This window comes from Orcinus orca, chromosome 14 (genome assembly GCF_937001465.1).
Source record: "Orcinus orca chromosome 14, mOrcOrc1.1, whole genome shotgun sequence".
In the NCBI taxonomy this organism is placed as follows: domain Eukaryota; kingdom Metazoa; phylum Chordata; class Mammalia; order Artiodactyla; family Delphinidae; genus Orcinus; species Orcinus orca.
The window spans coordinates 27649335-27663599 of record NC_064572.1 but is presented as its reverse complement, the minus strand read 5'-3'; the positions used below and the strand labels follow the sequence as shown (position 1 = coordinate 27663599).

General features: G+C 41.2%; 1 long non-coding RNA gene across 2 annotated transcripts in view; it reads left to right on the top strand.

Annotated features, from left to right (window-relative positions):
- Positions 1-73: 73 nt before the first annotated feature.
- Positions 74-14265, top strand: part of LOC117196984 (uncharacterized) — a 33073-nt gene continuing 18881 nt past the window's right edge. For both annotated transcript variants that reach the window (XR_007471275.1, XR_004477439.2), the window contains exons 1-2: positions 74-237; positions 10333-10577. This is a non-coding gene — a long non-coding RNA (uncharacterized LOC117196984). The remainder of the gene's footprint in view (positions 238-10332; positions 10578-14265) is intronic.

Below are 14265 nucleotides of genomic sequence, written 5' to 3'. Positions count from 1 at the left end.
GCCGTTTGGAGGCGGGGCCTCGTGCTCCACCCCACGGCGGAGGGGTGGGGTCACTGAGTGGCGTCAAGTGGGTGGGGCCAGGGCGGACGTAGTTCCCCAGGTCCTCCGCGCCCTCTTGTCTGTCACGTGAGGGGCGGTTCGCTGACCGGCGGTTCGCTGACGGGCTTTTTGCCACACCCAGTTCCACTTCTAGTGGAAGTTTGAGCAGCTGGGAAAGAAGAAAGGAGGAAAGAAAAGGTTCGTGCGGGAGGCCATCTCTGCGGGTGGGTTACTAGGCCGAGGAGTTGAAGGGCCGCTGGTACCCGAGGCCCTGATTCGTTAGGCCTCGCAAGAGACGTGCTCTCTCAATTCGGGGATGAGGCATTCTGCCACCATTCTCGAACTCTACCCAACTTCCTTTCTTTCCCTCAGCTTCTGAGATTTGAGAACTCAGAAGCTTTGTCACCTATGAGGAGACCAAAAAAAAAAAAGGGTACTGTATCCGTTGCCTCGTAAAGTACACAGATAGTTCCTGAACTATCCACCCCTTAGCTGTGGAGGACTGAGAAATCACTTGTACCGCCCTGCCATTCCGTGAGGGGTGGAAGGCGTTCCTGAAAAGCGCAATGATGCTGCTCAGAAATACTCTGTCTTGGGCTTCCCTGGTGGCGTAGTGGTTGAGAGTCCGCCTGCCGATGCAGGGGACACGGTTCGTGCCTCGGTCCGGGAAGATCCCACATGCCACAGAGCGGCTGGGCCCGTGAGCCATGGCCGCTGAGCCTGCGCGTGCGGAGCCTGTGCTCCGCGACGGGAGAGGCCACAACGGTGAGAGGCCCGCGTACCGCAAAAAAAAAAAAAAAAAGTACTCTGTCTTTAACCGCAGCCTAATCACTGTGGTGTAAGCCTAAGAGGACGGGCCCCTGAATGGAATACTGTTTTTTTTTTTCTTTTTTTTTAACACCTTTATTGGAGTATAATTGCTTTACAGTGGTGTGTTAGGAATACTGTTTTAAGATCTCAAAACTTAGCGTTGAGCCACCGCAGTAGACTATACATAACCAAAGAAGAAAAAAAGAGTCTGAACCTACCGGTTTTCCCATCATAACAAAACAGCATCAAGTTTGTGAGGCAAGGTCTTAAAGCGAGTCTCAAATTTAAAAGGCTTGAAATTAGAGTTTGGTCTCTAACCACATTAGAATTGAACTAGAAATAACAAAAAGCCAGAAAATCCACAAATGTTTGGAAGGTGAGCAACATAATTCTAAACCTCTATGTCAAAGAATATTTCAGTGGGAATTTTTATATAGTTTGAACTAAAGGATAATGAAAATACAACATAGTAGAATTAATGGGATGCAGTGAGCAGTGTTTAGAGGGAGATCTGTAGCATTAAATGCATGTATTTGAAAAGAAGAAAGGTTTAAAATCTGCAATCTGTTCGCCTCGAGAAGTTAAAAGCATATTTAGCATGTGGAGGGGAGCAGGGGATACATGGGAATTCTGTACTTGTTATGAACCTAAAACTGCTCTGAAAAATAAAGTCTATTTAAAAAATAAAAAGCGCTCACATATATGGTCAAATGATCTTTGACAAAGGTGCAATGATGACTCAATGGGGAAAGGACAGCCTCTTCAACAAATCGTTTTGGGAAAACTGGGTATCTATGTGCAAAAGAATGAATTTGGACCATTATCTTATACCATATACAAAAATTAACTCAAAATGCATTAAAGACTTAAACATCAGACCTAAAACTATAAAACTCCTAGAAGAAAACATAGGGGAAAATCTTCAGGTCATTGGTCTTGGTAATGATTTCTTGTTTATGACACCAAAAGCACAGGCAACAAAAGCAAAGATAGACAAATGGGGCTACATCAAACTTAAAAACTTCCATTGCAGGGGGCACAGGGAACTAAGAGTCCCACATGCCCCACTGTGCGGCCAAAAATAAAAAATAAAAAAAACTTTTGTGCATCAAAGGACACAGCAGAGTGAAAAGGCAGCCTATGGAATGGAGAAAATATTTGCAAATCATATATGTGATAAGATACCCAGAATATCTAAAGAACTCTTACAACTCAGTAACAAAAAAATCAAACTAATTAAACAGTCCAACAAGCATATGGAAAGATACTCAGCATCACTAATCATCAGAGAACTGCACGTCAAAACCACAAGATGTCGACTCACACTCATTAGGATGGTTAATATTTGGAAAAAAGAAAATAACAAGTGTAGGTGAAGATGTGGAGAAATCAGAACCCTTATGCACCGTTGATGAGATTGCAAAATGGTACAGCCCCTGTGGAAAGCAGTATGGAGGTTCTTCAAAAAAGTGAGAATGGGGGCTTCCCTGGTGGCGCAGTGGTTGAGAGTCCGCCTGCCGATGCAGGGGACACAGGTTTGTGCCCTGGTCCGGGAAGATCCCACATGCCGCGGAGCGGCTGGGCCTGTGAGCCACGGCCACTGAGCCTGTGCATCCGGAGCCTGTGCTCCGCAACAGGAGAGGCCACAACAGTGAGAGGCCCGCGTACTGCAAAAAAAAAAAAAAAAGTGAGAATGGGACTACCACATGATATAGCAATCCCAGTTCTGGGTGAATATCCAAAAGAATTGAGAGTAGGGTCTCAAAGAGGTATTTGCATACTCACGTTCACAGCACATATGAACGTTCCTGTTCATTCATAATAGTCAAGAGATAGAAGCAACACAAATGTTCACGGACAGATGAATTTTAATCTTTAAAAGGAGGAAAATCCTGTCATATGCTACAACATAGATGAAACTTGAGGACATTATGCTAAGTGAAATAAACCAGTCACAGGACTTCCTTGGTGGCCCAGAGGTTAGGACTCCACACTTCCACTCCAGGGGGCACGAGTTTGATACCTGGTCAGGGAAAAAAGATCCTGCATGCCTCATGGCGGAGCCAAAAAAAGAGAAATAAACCAGTCACAAAAAGACAAATACTGTATGATTCTACTTATATGAGTTATGTAAAGTAGTCAAATTCATAAAACAGAAAATAGGATGCCGGTTACTAGAGATTTGAGGGGAGAAGAAAGGGGAGTTGCTGAAACAGAGTTTCAGATTGCAAGATGAAAACGTTCTGGAGGTCTGTTTTACAGCACTGTGAAAATAGTTAACACTGCTGAGCTGTATACTTAAAAATTGTTAAAATGGTATATTTTATGTGTTTTGTTACCCCCCACACACAAAGCAAATTAAACTCTAAGAAAGTAGAAGGAAGGAAAACAAAAAAATCCTAAAGTTTATAAAGCAGAAATTGCTGTGAAAACAGTGATCTGTGGATTAGCCCTTCACTATGGTTAAATGTGCTTTTTTGTGTACGTGGGACAACATCTTTATACATGTTTTAAAGTTTATCTCTATTATTGCTGATGCTCAGGTCAGCATTATAATGTATAGATAAAATATATAAAAATAAGAAATCACTATGTTCTTTACGTGAAACTAATACTGTAAGTCAATTGTACTTCAATAAACAGGAAAAAGTGGAAATACTTTTCCATTTTTCATTAGGATGTTTGTCTTATTATTGAGTTTATTAATATTTTGGATACAAGTCCTGTATCATATATTAATTGCAAATATTTTTCCCAGTGTGTAGCTTCACTATTTATTCTCTTAATAATGTTTTTGGATGACCTGAGAATTTTGGCTTTTACATTTAGGCATGTGATTCATCTTGATTTAAATTTTGCAAATAATGTGAGGTAAGATTTGAGGGCTTATTTTTGTCCACATGGTTCCAGCACCATTTGTTGAAAATAATTTCCTTTCCCCATTAAATTGCTTTGGTGCCTTTGTCAAAAATCTATTGACTATATAATTATGGATTTATTTCTGGACTTTTAATTCTGTCTCATTGATCTGTTTGTCTATCTTTATACAAACCACATTGTCATGATTACTGTAGATTTATAGTAAGCCTTGAAAGTAAGGAAGTGTAGTTACTCCAAATTAATTCTTTTTCAAGAATGTTTTGGTTCTAAGATTTTTGTGTTTCCATATAAATTTTTGAATTGTTAATCCACTTTTTTTTAAGCTGCTGTGATCTTCATTGGAATTGATTGAGCTCTATTTGAGGAAAATTGACATCTTAACAATACTGAGCTTTGCAATCCATGAACATGGTATATTTCTCTATTTATTAAGGTCTTTTTAAATTTCTGTCAGCAATGCTTTGTAATTTTCAGTGTAGAAAGCTTACACATCTTTTGTTAAATTTATTCCTAAGCATTTATATTTTTAATAATATTGTAAATGGAATTTTAAAATTTCATTTTCCAATTGTTCAATGCTTGAGTGTGTGTGTGTGTGTGTGTGTGTGAGAGAGAGAGAGAGAGAGAGAGAGAGAGATTGCCTTTCTATGTTGACTTTATAACTTACAACCTTGTTAAATTTCTTTGATAATGTCCTCCCTTCTCTTTTCTCTCCTCTTTTCCTGAGTCTTCTATTAGTCATATTGGGGCTTCCTGATTGATTTTGTCATTTTCTTACTTTTTCTTTCCTATTTTCCATCTACTTGTCTTTTGGTTCTCCTTTCTAGGTGATTTTCCCTGATTTTATGTTACAGCTCTTAGAACTTTTTTTATTACTGTGTTATGGTAAACAGCTTCTAAGATGCTCTCCAACGATCCATATCTCTGTGTATTCCCTTCTCAAATTCTATCAAGGTTGGTCTGTATGACCAACAGAGTAAGGTGAAAGTGATGATGTATGACTTATAAGCTTGCTTCTGACTTGCTCTTTTCTGGATCAATTACTCTGAGAGAAGTCAGCAGCCATGTCATGTAATCCAATGGAGAGGCCCACATAATGAGCTGAGGCCTCCTGTAAACAGCCAACACTAACTTGCCAGCCAGGTGTTTGAGCCATCTTAGAAAGGTGACCCTCCCACCCCAGTCAAGTCTTCAGATGACTGCAGCCCCAGCTAACATTCTAACTGCAATCTTATGAGGGACCCCCCCCCCCCCCGCAACCACCTAGGTAATCCACTTCCAAATTTCTGACCCATAGAAACTATGAAATAATACATGTTATTTTTTAAAATTTATTTTATTGCAGTATAGTTAGTTTACAAGTTGTGTTCATTTCTGCTGTACAGCAAAGTGATTTAGTTATGCATATATGTATATTCTTTTCATATTTTTTCCCATTATGGTTTATTACAGGATATTAAATATAGTTCCCTGTGCTATACAGTAGGACCTTGTTGTTTATCCATTCTATACATAATAATTTGCATCTGCTAATCCCAAACTCCCAGTCCATCCCTCCCCTACCCCCCACCTTGACAACCACAAGTCTGTTCTCTATATCTGTGAGTCTCTTTCTGTTTCATAGATAAGTTCATTTGTGTCATATTTTAAATTTGATATATAAGTGATATATGATATTTGTCTTTCTCTGTCTGACTTACTTAGTATGATAATCTCTAGGTCCACCCATGTTGCTGCAAATGGCATTATTTCATTCTTTTTTTAATGGCTGAGTAATATTCCATTTATATATATACCACATCTTTTTTATCCATTCCTCTGTCGATGGACATTTAGGTTATTTCCATGTCTTGGCTATTGTGAATAGTGCTGCTATGAACATAGGGGTGCATGTATCTTTTGGAATTATAGTTTTTTCTGGATATAAGCCCAGGAATGGGATTGCTGGATCATATGGCAACTCTATTTGAAATAAAACATGTTTATTCTTGTTTTAAGCCACTAAGTTTTGAGGTAATTTATCACACAGCAATAGATAACCATTAGATGCTATTATATTTTTGATTTCCAAGAGCTCTTTCTTATTCTCTGACAGTCCCATTTTAATATCATGTTGTCCTTGTGAAGATAAAGAAACAAAACATCCAGTAATCAACATATAAACATCTAAAAATGTAGATTTGTGCATAAATCACTGATGTAATTTCCTTTATATCAAATCACATATTAAGTGGCTGAATGATCATGATAGTAAAGTCTCTAGTTCCTATGTACCAATGATAAATGATAAATAATTACTATTCCATTATAAGGTGAGAACATAACTAATAAGACTGTAGTCCACAAATAATCATTGATTTAGTGCAGTGGTTCTCAGAGGGGCAATGGGCATTTGGCAATGTCTGGAGACACTTTTGATTGTCAAGTCTGGGTGAGTGCTACTAAGATCAGAAATGCTGCTAAGCATCCTACAATGCACAGGACAGCCCCTTACAACAAAGAAATATCCTGTCCAAAATGTCAATAATGACAAGGCTGAGAAACCCTGGTTTAGTATAAACCTAAGAAGACAAACAGAATTCTGAAAGATCAATCGTATTAATATTTTAAGCAGTGATTTGAGTGGTAAAACAGACTATGTGCTGAGGGAATGGAGACAAAAACTTCTGCAAAATCAATCATCCCTTTCTCTTTGCTGCCTTAGCATTTTGTTTATAACTATTGTAAATTGGAAAAAAAATCTATAATGTAATGTATTACAGTTATTTATTTGTTCCCCCCCCCCCACATCGTGAGTAGTCTTAACTGTTTATTCCTGGTGTCTTGGTCCTTAGTAGGTTTTTGTTGATTGTATAATATGAGAAAAAGTGACTGTGAGTTAGAGAGGTACAAAAAGTACAAATTGAAAGAAGCCCAACCCCTTCCCTTCCCTCAAACTCTATAATTATGACAAATGATTGATTGATAAATAGAACCCAAAAGGTAAAAGAGTAAGAGTGAGAAAGAACATGGGTTATATACTATTTCCCCTATGTGCCTAAGAATATTTACTTCTATTTATCTACCTTCCTTTGTGCCAGGCAAGACCAACATATTACATTCACTCTCACTTGATCCCTGTTAAGGCTCTAAGCTCAAGCACAAAGGCTGTCTGGTATGTCTTTGTTCCCCTTTGTATCTTCAATGCCTAGCACAGTACCTGGCCATGCCAGGAATCTTTAAAACAATCTTATGAAGTAGCTATAACACATGTTCATGATTACAATTTTTTAGGGGCTTTGAGCTAATCGTATCACACGTATTGCCTCATTTAATCTTTACCACAACACTATGGGCAAATATTGTTAACCTATAGTACAGATAACGATAACAGCTTGTAAGTTTATTCATCACTCAATGACATTGTTCTAAGCACTTTACATACATTAATTTATTTAATCTCAACAAACCTATAAGGTAGTCACTATCGTCATCTTCATTTTAAAGAGGAGGAAACTGAGGTACAGAGAGGTTAAATGAGTTAACTCATCTGATGTTACCTAGTTAGTAAGTGACAGCTTTGAACCCAGGTGATCTGGCTTCAGAGACCACACAATTAACCCCTTCACAACATTGCCCTCCATAGACAGTGTTAGCAAAATTAAGTAACTTGCCTTAAGTTACAAAGCTAATAAAGAGTGAAATTGGTATTTAAGCCAGGACTTTGAAATTCTAAAGCTCGTACTTTTTAAAATTAGTCTAATTACCTCTCTAAAAATAGAAATATTCTACATTTTCTTTGTGGCAAGTTTAAGATCTTTCTTAGTAAAAAAAAGTGTCATTTTTTGATAAAAATCAGCCTAGACTATCTACCCCTTCTTCAAATGTGTAAAACTTATCACTTAACTAGAAAATGCAAGATAGTATGTATATTTTTCTAAACCATGCCTTAGTTTTTCTGCTATGTATTTTTGGGTACCCAAAAGATAGGTCTCATGACAGTAATGTTCTACTGGGCATAAAAACTCGCAAAGTTCCTGTTAAATAATCACAGATAGATTTATTAATGGAAAGATTAGGGTATAACTTAACAACTATCACCAGAAGTAAAATGCTATAAAGATAATTCCTATGAGTTGTGTCCTATGAGACACAAACCCATAGAGGAAATTTATCAGGGAGTGTCCTTCGGATCAATGCCTGTGGAGGATTGGAAGGAAGCAGGATTAGACAGGAATAAACCGAGCTGCAATGGAATCACAATATGGTGTCTTCGTGTGACACCATAGAGAGTTCTGAAGCAGTTGTCCCTTCAGAGTTGTCCCAAGTGGAGCATGAGGTCTGAACCTTTATACCCCCACATACATGAGTCTTTGGCTGTGAGCTGTCCTGGGAAAGGAGCATGACCTTAGATGATGTGGCTTCTTCATCTAAGTTGTAGCTATCAGCCAACCTTCCCAGTAGCTGGAGGAATAAGTCCTCCAGTTCTAAAGGGGGAATCTGGGCAACACAGTACAGCACAGCATCCATAACAGTCCACCATTGTGCCTCTTAGATCCATTTGCTTCATATACATTCTGGAAGCAGCTTTTTCAGGACACTGGAGAGTTCTTAGGGAAAACTTAGGGTCAGTGGAATGAACTGCAGCTGCTTCTGCTGCAACTGGTAGCAAGATATAATCAAAACTCATCAAATTCCTCCTTTGTTATCAATGTAGTTTTCTCTCATCCGTAGCTAACACCACTACTGGTCTAGATGGCTTAGTTGGAGGATTGACCCAGATCTTCAACCATGAGGATCTGAGTCCCCGGTTACCATGCACTTCTCGGGCCTAACTGCTAACTTTATCCATTTACCATCAAAACTGGGTAAGGAAGTACTAAGAGAAGCCTCAGTAGGTCACCTGGATTTCAAAGATAGTCCTCCCTGTCCCCATTGTGTAGCAACAGCCCTCTCCTCCTGATGATCAGGTCCATTTCCCCCACCTAGATGATTATTTCTTATTGACTGTTCATCCCTTGGCACAAAGGGCTTAAAGTGCCTGAATGATGAGAACCGTAGCTTAAAGTTCAATAGGATTCTTACTGTGTCCCCTGGTGGAAACATTTCCCCAAGGGTACCATAACATCTAAATCTGCAGAACACAATTGTAGGGATAGGAAGCACAAATTCCCCAAGTAGTCTTGATGTTAAGTGTGTCCTAGCCTACTTCCACTCATTGGTACCTGGACCCATATATTCTCCACGTGTTAAGGGCACAGTACAATATAGAATTTACTGATTTAGCATGTATACTGCATCCTGGCAGTTGGTGTGCCAACCTCGGTATATCATATCCAAGCTTGTACCTCAGCTGTGCCTTCGATAGACCCTTCTATCATTCTATCATGTTGGTGGCATCTAGGGTCAACAGTGGATCCCATCGTCACGTGCCACTGCTGAATCTCCTTGCTATAAAGTGGGTCCTTTGGTCTGATGCAATGTTATATACGAAGTTATGTTGGTGGATCAAATATTCTGTAAGCCCTTAGATATTGATGTTGCTGGAGGCCCCGTGGGTAGGAAAGACAAATACATACCTAGAATACATGTCTATTCCTGTTAGAACAAATCTCTGGCCCATCCAGAATGGAAGGGGCCTAATATAGTCAACCTGCCACCAAAGTCTCCTTGAAGAATGGTGCCATATCAGTGGCACAGCAGTGAGCTCTGTTGCTAGCATATGGGACATTTGGCAACATCAGTAGCTAAAGTAGTCTTGGCCAGTGGGAACCCATGCATAGTCTCCCTCTCTGCCATTATGGCTACTCCTCCATTAGTTCATTGTGCTCTCATTAGGGTAGCCCGTGACAGAGGCTGACTAATACCTGCCGGTCATTTAATCTACCTGGTTGTTAGTGCCTCTTCTGTACTGGATGCTTTCTGATTGGCATTGGCGTTTGACCCAAAGATTTTCACACTTTGCATCTTCTCTCATTGGTCCATTCATGTGCCTTTACCCCAGACATCTTACTCCCCAATCTTGCGATATTTTCTATTTTAGGCCCCTTATCAACTTACCAAAACATTTACCACTACCCATGGAACTGTGTATATCCTAACCTTGGGCTCCTTCTCTTTCTACACAGGGTAAATGACCAGGTTCGCCACCTGAAGCTCTGCTCATTGGATTTCCTCTCACAGCTATTTTCAAGGCTACCCCTAATTGGCACTTCAGTGCACCTGCCATCCATTTTTGACTTGAACCTATATAAGAGGCCAATTCACCTATGAACCCAGCTTGATCTTATTCCTGCTTTGTCAGTCATAAAGAACACTCTCTACCCCCACCATATGGCCATAGTTTTGAGCTGAGGGAGAGATGTCAGTTCATCAGTGGCACATGACATGGGGGTCTGGATGCAGGCTCATGATCCATCGATACAGTGGACCACTGTGATATTCTGTGAGATGTCCAGTTAGTCCAAGTGTCTCCAGATTATATTATGGCAGAGGGCAGAAGATTTAACATAGCCCTGAGAATAGACTAAATATATACTGTTATCCATTCCAAGAGAACATAACCTGTTTCTGATTCTCCTTTTTTTTATTTTTATTTTTATTTTTTTCTCTCCTTTTTGATAGGGATGGAAATGAAAGCATTTTCCAGCTTAATGCCTGCCTACCACATACCTGAAGCTGTGTAACTCTGCTCCAGCAAAAGTACTATATCTGGCATAGCTGCTGCAAGTACAACTACTACTTCGTTGAATTTGTGATACTCTACTGTCACCCCCCAGAATCCATCTGGTTTTTGCAAGATCCAGACTGGTCAATTAAATGGAGATACACTGGGGACTAGTATCCCTGCATTCTTCAGGTTTTTAAAGGTACTACTAATCTCTGACATTCCCCCCAGGATGAAATGTTTTTGATTTGTTGACAGATGGGGGTGGGTAGCTTTAGAAGTCTCCACCTGGTCTTCCCCATTGCAATAGCTCCTATCACACAGGTCAAGAAATCAATGTGGTGTTGTGCTACCAATTATGTCCATTCTAATTACACATTTAGGGACTGGAAAAATGACCACTGTGAGCTGGGTCAAGATTCCACTTAATACCTGATCACCTAATGCCCCACTAACAGGGAGGCCATGATGATGCTTTGGATCTCCATGTATCAAAGTTAATTAGACCCTGTAACTGATTGTCTTTGAGATGTCTGAATACTCTCCTTTCCCCAGGTTATAGTACCTGAGTTAATGGCCATCAGTCCCTTTGGGTAAACATTAGAGGAATCAGTGCTGTATATACTTGCCATGGTGTCACAGGGTCTTATTCCAGAGCACCTAACCTCTCTTTTAGTCAGTGGGTTCCAGGTCTGAAAACTGGCTCAGGTAAGGATACTGGAGCCAACTGTTTGATTAAAGGGTTGCAACCTTCAGTCCCACCCCTGACCTCCAGGCAAGGGAGATGGGAGAGGGGCTAGAGATTAAGTTCAATTACCAGTGGCCAATGATTTAATCAATCATACCTATGTAATGAAGACTTCAAAAAACCCACAAAGGACAGGGTTCAGAGAGCTTCTAGGTTGGGGAACCAGAAGCTTCCATGTGCCACCATGCCAGGCCCCAAACTCCAAGAGGACAGAGACTCCTTTGTTCAGGACCTCACCTTGTGTATCGCTTCATCTAGCTGGATTTACACCCTTTTATAATAAATTGGTGATCAGGTAAGTGAAATGTTTCTCTGAGTTCTGAGAATTGCTCTAGCAAATTAACTGAACCTGAAGAGGTGGTCATTGGAAGCTCCAGTGTACAGCCAGTCGATCAGAAGCACAGGTAACAACCTAGGTTTGCGATTGGCATCTGAAGTGGAGGGAAGCCTTGTGGCACTGAGCCTTTAACCTGTAGAATCTGATGCTAGCTCCAGGTAGATAGTGTCAGAATTGAATTGAATTGTAGGACACCCAGCTGATGTCAGAAACTTTCTGGTTGGTGTGGGGAAATTCCTCACCTCTACCCTGCCAACCCCACCCCTCCAACACACAATGGAATTGGGTGCAGAACTGTTACCAACTATCTTACCTCTGAAGATGCCACTCTATAACTTTGCCCTGCATTCCACTCTGACCTTCCTCATTATGATAATTGTACCACCTGGCGTCTGATGGCTGAACACCTCCACCTGTCCTCTATTATTTTGGGATTTCCCCCACCCCATCATTCCCATTGCTATTTGTGAACCCAATTCTGTAACAACATTCTACCATCACCTCTGCCCTTTAGAGGAGAGCTACCACTGATAGCTCAGAGATGCTGCCCCTCTTACCAGCATATTCTTCATTGCTTTGGCCTTCCTTCGGAACAAAGTCATTTGGTAGGTTTTTAGGGCTTACACAAACTGTCCATTCTAGCATGCTAACTTCCTTAAACTTTTTGACCCCTTTTCCACTGCCTGCCATGGTAGTTCTAGCATTTCTACTTAAGAGGAGCTGTCACTTTTTCCAAGCTTCTAAGAGCCATTCTAGAAGCATGTCAACACCTTCTCCCGGAGTTCTTGCCAGGGTGATAAAACCTTTATCCCAGAAGAGTACTTCTGTTGCAGGAATGGGAACCCCTTCCAGGTCCCGAGAGTGGGCTCTTGTCTAACACTCAGAAGTGAATTGTCTGAGGAGATACACGTGCTGACAAAGCAAGAGACTTTATTGGGAAGGGGCACCCAGGCAGAGAGCAGCTGGGTAAGGGAACCCAGGAGAACTGCTCTGCCACGCGGCCCATAGTCTCAGGGGTAATGGGGTTAGTTTCCAGGTTGTCTCTGGCCAATCATTCTGACTCAGGGTCCTTCATGGTGGTGCGCACATTGCTCAGCCAAGATGGGTTCCAGCAAGAAGGATACTGGGACATATGGACTGGCGTCACCTCTCTCCTTTGGCCTTTCCCGAATTCTTCCAGTCAGTGGTAGCTTGTCAGTGGTAAGGTCCTTCCTTACCAGGACCTCCTGTTGTAAGATAACTCATGCAAGTGGTTACTCTCATGCCTGGCCAGGGCAGGTTGTTTTGGTCAGTGGTTCCCCTAACACTTCCATATTGATAAACACTTCCTTATCCAACTTTGTTTTTCCTCCATCCCTTGATCTAGCACTCTTAGAGTTAAGGCACATAGACACTTTCTAGGCTTCTGAGGTGCATGTCAGCTAAGCTCTGCAGAAACCTTCACCTTTCCTCCTTAGCAGCCCCAACACTTTCCTGTTGGTTTATATTGTAACTTTAGTTATGGATCTGGTGGCTAGGTGGGGTGGCAAGGCAGACCTAGAGGGAGTGTGCATGTGGTCTTAAAGGTCAGAGGCTTCTTAATCATCTTCAAGCCAGAGGAAAGCATTAATTCTTAAGGAGTGGGCCTCTTCTATAGATTCAGAGGGTTTGAGGAAGTCTGGGGATTTGAATTCTGAATCTATCAACCCAGATACATTTCTACTCAGAGGTCTTCATTTCTGAGGGTCCAGTATTTTCCCAGTCAGGGCCCTGATGTTGTATAACAGACTTGGCTAACTTGGCAACTTAACATTCTTGAACTCTGCTATTCTTCTGATTATATCCTGGGCCTGAGCCTCAGCTTTTCCTGCCCTTCCACTGCAGAAGAGAGTTTCTTAATATGCTGCTGAGGAGGTCCATTAGTTTTCACATTTAGTCTTTAATTAATCATCCTTGGTGTTTCATTAATTGCCTCCAGCAAGAGCCATCCAGTGTCATTGTCTCTATAATTACTACTTCCCCATATTTCTCAGATGCCTCATATACTGCACCCTGGTGCACTTCCTTCCACTGGTACACCATCCCAGTTCATCATCAGTGAAAGTTTGAACGATTGCAGTGCTCTTTTGTGGTTGTTCTGCATCTACAGCCAGTGACGGGGTCCTCATTGCCAGCCAGACAGTAGGTGATCCAGCTCCAAAATCCCATTTTAGCATCTGCTTTCTACCCATCCTGGCACCAACTTTCACAGGTTGGATTCCCCATAGAGCAAACTCTGAGATGAAAACTAGTGTGCAGAAAGTTCCTAAGGGAGCTCTCTCAGGGGGGAATGGAAGGAAGCAAGACTAAGTAAAGGAAGAAACTGAGCTGCAAAACAGTCCCAACAAAGCCTCAGATGACTCCTCAGGGAGCTCTGAATCTGTGATTGCCCTGCTGAATTGTTCCAAGTTCAGGGGAGGGGTCTGGCACTCATATGCTCACATCAACCAGGCATTGGGTGCAGGCTGCCATGGGAAGAGGTGTGCCCTTGAACAAGGTGTCTCTCTTCCACAGAGGTTAATTTGAATAAGTCCTCAGTTCTGAAGAGGGGATCTACATGGTACAGAACAGGATCCATGACAATGATGCTGACAGGCTTTCCAGAATTAAGGGGAACAGAGATGAGTATAGTATAGCCCTAAAGAAGAGGAATTGTTTGGACAAGAGTAACCCTCTCTGTAGCATGATTGTTTTCTTCATCTGCTAGTTAACAGGATTTGATTCCAGTTACAAAATTTGGTCTCACTGTAAAATAACTTTACAGATATTTTGTTGATGAGAATCTAG